Source organism: Ascaphus truei, chromosome 6 (genome assembly GCF_040206685.1).
Source record: "Ascaphus truei isolate aAscTru1 chromosome 6, aAscTru1.hap1, whole genome shotgun sequence".
Taxonomy (NCBI): domain Eukaryota; kingdom Metazoa; phylum Chordata; class Amphibia; order Anura; family Ascaphidae; genus Ascaphus; species Ascaphus truei.
This window is the reverse complement of record NC_134488.1, coordinates 122,812,608-122,817,891: the sequence shown is the minus strand read 5'-3', so window position 1 is coordinate 122,817,891 and position 5,284 is coordinate 122,812,608.

Here is a 5,284-nt window from a genome sequence, read left to right as displayed (position 1 = left end):
CACTTTATGTCTTGTTTGTGTGTCCTTGTGTAATCCGTTACATGACACACCCTTGCCTTTATTATATCATGTTGTGTTACATGACAGAAAGTCGTGTGCAGGGGGACTGAGTTACTTTGTGGCGAGAATGAAGGGGGAAGTACAATATGTGAGGAGCCTTTCTGGTAAATATACTCATCTGATCCTTAGCTGAAGAATAGATCATGTTTCCATATTGTGGATAATGGTTCCTCATTCTAATGCAGGGGTGGCAAACTCCAGTCCTCAAAAGCTACTAACAGTTCAGGTTTTCAGGATATCTGTGCTTCAGCACAGGGGGCTCAATCAGTGGCTGAGTCAAAGACTGAGCCACTGATTGAGCCACGTGTGCTGAAGTAGGGAGCTACTGATTGAGGCGCCTGTGCTGAAGCAGAGAGCTACTGATTGAGCCACCTGTGCTGAAGCAGAGACATCTTGAAAACCTGACCTGTTGGTAGCTCTGGATGACTGCAGTTGGCTAGCCCTGTCCTAATGTATATAAACAGAAGAGATGTGCCTGATTTTCCGCCTGTATCTCACCATGTCACGGTTCGTGGTGCGAGTTTGTGCGTTAGGAGAGGGTGGAGAGGCTGTGTCTGATGAGGAAGGCGATGGAACAAAACACATCATGTAGGAGAGGGGTAGTGGTTGAAGTGCCACTGTACTAGGGCACACACAGTATCACTACTTTTACATTTTGAACACCCAGAATTCCAATACAATTTTTATTTTCACACCCAGAGCTCCCCTACTTTATTATAATGTATTATTATTTTTACTTGCAATTCCACTTTCTTTGTAAAGAAAATGTATTTCTTTAGTGACTCCCCCGTCTCATTTTACAGCATACACGCTGCTTAACCCTTTGTGTTGCTGACCCCTCGGACAGCAAAAGGGTTAAATCTTTGTCAACTACTGCCCACTTTTCACACAGCATCAAATGCTAATACATGCAAATCCTTGTTTAATACAGGTACATACTGTACCACTGCTCTGTAAGCCTCGCGGAGGGGGGGGGGGGGTGGGAGGGGGAAGAGAGAAGAGAGTGACTGCGTCCGGGGACAGGGTGAGTGTGAGCAGGGTTATGTGGCGGTCAGGGAAGGAAGAGACACAGATCCTGTTTGCAGGAGATGGGAAGCACTCAGATTCTTTGCTGAGAACAAGTTGGGATAAATATAAAGCCCTGAACCTCTGCCAGTATCCATCTATCTATACCTACCGTGTGTGTGCTGGGTGATAATGGTGAAAGGTGGGGTTGCAGACCTGTCTAAGACATGCAAATGAGCATACAGTAATATTTCCATTTGCTATATGCTTTACTGTGGAGGGTTTTTGTCACTTTTTTTACCCACCATAAATTAACTAAGTATGGTGAAACCTATCCCTGCTTCATTCTGCAAAGCCAGTATAACCAACCCCACACTGATGAGACCCATTAAGGTCAAAATGTCTGTCTGTGGGTGGGTTTACTGGCTACGCACCTTACTTAACTCAAAGCTGTGAAATGCAGCAAGCTTAAGCCTATAGGGGACCATGTTAAATGGGTTTGAAGCAAAATGTGGCACTGTGTGCTCATTTGCATGTCATTTCCAAGAATCCTTTGCTGCAGTGGAAGTGCTGTGTGCTGGGTGATAATGGTGAAAGGCGGGGTTGCAGAGCTGTCTAAGACATGCAAATGAGCATACAGTAATATTTCCATTTGCTATATGCTTTACTGTGGAGGGTTTTTGTCCCTTTTTTACCCACCATAACGTGTGTGTGTGTGCTTCTAGGACTGGCCACTGATCAGTATATTGGGTGCAGGAATACATTTAGGGTGACAAATTTCAGGAGACTGCTGAAAAGAGAATTTGTTCTGAGTTTTTGTGTCTTGTTCTATGTTCATTTTGAAACCCTCTCTGCCAATGGGTTTTGCTATAAGATACTGCAGGGGGGCGCAAACTTTTCCCCCTGCGCCCTCCTGCCGGCGGTCCCACTCGCTCCACGCCCCCCCTCACTCCGGCGTCATGACGTCATGTTGCCATAGCAACATGACATCACATGACCTTGCGGCGTCGTTTGACGCCGCGTTGCCATGGTGATGCGTGCAAGAAGCCGCCGGAGCCAAGGTAAGTAAAGGTTTACAGAGGCCCTGCAGCTCCCCCGGCACTTTAAGTGCCTTCAGGAAGCGCGCGGAGCCTCTGTAAACCGTGCGCCCCCCAGTTTGCGCACCGCTGAGATACTGTATCTATGAATTTATATTTATATATATTATTAAATATGCAATTATATACAGTGCACATGTCTCGATCGATAGATAGATACCACACTTATTAAGGTTATGGTGGGTAAAAAAAGTGACAAAAACCCTCCACAGTAAAGCATATAGCAAATGGAAATATTACTGTATGTTCATTTGCCTGTCTAAGACAGGTCTGCAACCCTGTCTTTCACCATTATCGCCCAGCACTTCCACTGCAGCAAGGGATTCTGGGAAATTACCCCAGCCTATGCTTAAAAGCTGTGTTTAAAACAGCATGCATTGGCTTAAGGGTTGCTCGTGTAATATGAGCTTGAGACAAAAGGTGGCACTGTGTGCTCATTTGCATGTCATTTCCCAGAATCCCTTGCTGCAGTGGAAGTGCTGTGTGCTGGGCGATAATGGTGAAAGACAGGGTTGCAGACCTGTCTAAGACATGCAAATGAACATACAGTAATATTTCCAATATATATATATATATATATATATATATATATATATTCTATATTCTGCAGGCCATATCCCTAAGACCTGGAAAACTGCCAGAGTTGTCCCATTCTTCAAAAGTGGGGACAAAAACACTGTCTCAAACTACAGGCCAATCTCTCTTCTCCCAATACTATACAAAGTCATGGTGAAAATGTGTTCACTCCCAATTAAGCAATTACTATACAAAGATAAATTTCCCTAGCCAATTCCAATCTGGCTTTCACTCCAAACACTCCACCGTAACTACCCTGTTTAACAAACGCCTGTGCTCTGGAATAGGGAAGCATGCTTTAAACTGGTTTCAGTCCTACCTATCATGTAGGTCCCAACATGTTTCTATCTCCGGCTCTAACTCCAACCCCTTGGATATCACCTGTTGTGTCCCGCAAAGCTCTGTTCTGGGGCCCCTACTCTTCTCAGTGTTCATCAATGATCTTCCTACAGATTGTAAGGGAACTTCAATACATATGTATGCAGGTGACACAATCTTATATGCACACAGCCCTAGCCTCTCCAACCTTGAACACATACTTCAATCTGACTTTTTGAGACTTGAAAATTGGATTTCCCAAAACAAACTGTTTTTAAAAACTGACAAGACTGTAAGAATGGTATTTGGGACCAAGGCTACATTTTTAAAGCTTCCGATGAATGAGTTCCAGATCAGAACCAACACTAACACCACCCTAACTCCTGTTACTAGTTTTAAATACTTGGGCATATGGTTTGACTCCCATTTAACATTTAGGATGCACATTGATACTCTGACATCCAAAACCTATGCCAAACTAGGTGTACTTTACAGGAACAAATTCTCCCTAAGTCTGCTGGTCAGAAAGCGTATCGCACAGCAGATGCTAATGCCAATTATCGACTATGGGGACATAGTATACGGCTCAACACCCCAAACCCACCTTAGCAAACTTGATACCCTCTACAATTCAATGTTCAGTTTGTTCTCCAATGCAACTACAACACACATCACTGCGATATGCTCAAAGAACTAAATTGGTCATCACTTGAGTCTAGGTGCAAAGTTCATCTTTCCTGTCTTGCCTTCAAATATCATTTCTGGTCAAGCTACCCGTCTATCTGAACAAGCTCCCACCCCTACCACATGCAGCACTTATCATCTGAAATCTGACACCAAAAGTGTGTTCATGGTCCCAAGGTTCAGCAAAGTATCCGGCTGCTCCTCCTTTTCTTACTGTGCAACTCAAAACTGGAACAACCTACCGGAGACTCTCACAGCCACCACCAGTCTAAGTTCTTTTGAAACTAAAGCTGTCTCACATTTTAATCTGGTATGTAACTGTTACATATGCATTTTTTATATATATTATTTCTAACTGTGCATGCAATGTTTTGTATATAATGTATACCCTGTTCACGAATGTAACTGTGTCTTATAACCATGTATTATTTGTCATCTTAACTCTATGCCCAGGACATACTTGAAAATGAGAAGTAACTCTCAATGTATTTCTTCTTGGTAATTTTTAAAATAAAAATAAATTAATATATAATATAATATATCTATATCTATATCATGAATCTCATTCAAACATTCCCTAATCACCTGCAACCACAATTGAAGCAACTAATACCTGACAACCCAGGTGTTGGGATCTTCTACATGCTTCCCAAAATCCACAAACCAGGAAACCCCGGCAGATCTATTATAACTGGTATGGATACACTCACTGAAAAAATATCAGGCTTAATGGAGAATATCCTCAAATCTTTAGTCGGAAGCACCAACAGCTTTATACAAGATACTACAGATTTTCTCAATAATCTTAACAACATCAACCAACTACCATCCAACACACTGCTAGTTACCATGGATGTAGAATCCCTTTACAGCAACATCCCCCACAAGGATGGTATTGAGGCAAGCCTGCAATTCCTTACAACATCTCCCCTTGATCAGAAATACAGCGCTGATGTAATTACCAAACTGATAGAATATCTCCTCACACACAACTACTTCAGCTTCAACAAGGAAATGTACTTACAACTAATGGGGACTGCAATGGGTACCAAGATGGCACCGCAATATGCCAATCTTTTCATGGCAAATCTTGAACAAAGATTCCTAACTACATGCCACCACAAACCCTACAAATACTACAGATACATTGATGACCTGTTTATAATATGGATAGAGGTGAAGGAAACCTAAAAATTCCACGAGTCCCTGATCTCATTCAATCCATCAATTAAACTCAAAATTGATTCTTCGTCAAACCTAGTAAACTTTCTAGATACAACAGTAACACTGAAAAATGGCAAACTACTTACATCTGTATTCAAGAAACCAACAGACGGATGCAGTTACCTCCACAACTCCAGCTTCCATCCCACTCTGACCAAACGAGGTATCATACACGGCAAGGCTATACGATACCACTGCATATGCTCTGACACTGAAGCCAGAAACAGGCATCTCACAACCCTGACCGAATCGTTCAGACAGAAGGGATACAAACCAAAGACCATTGCCAAAACTATTACATCTGCACTAAAAGCCCCACG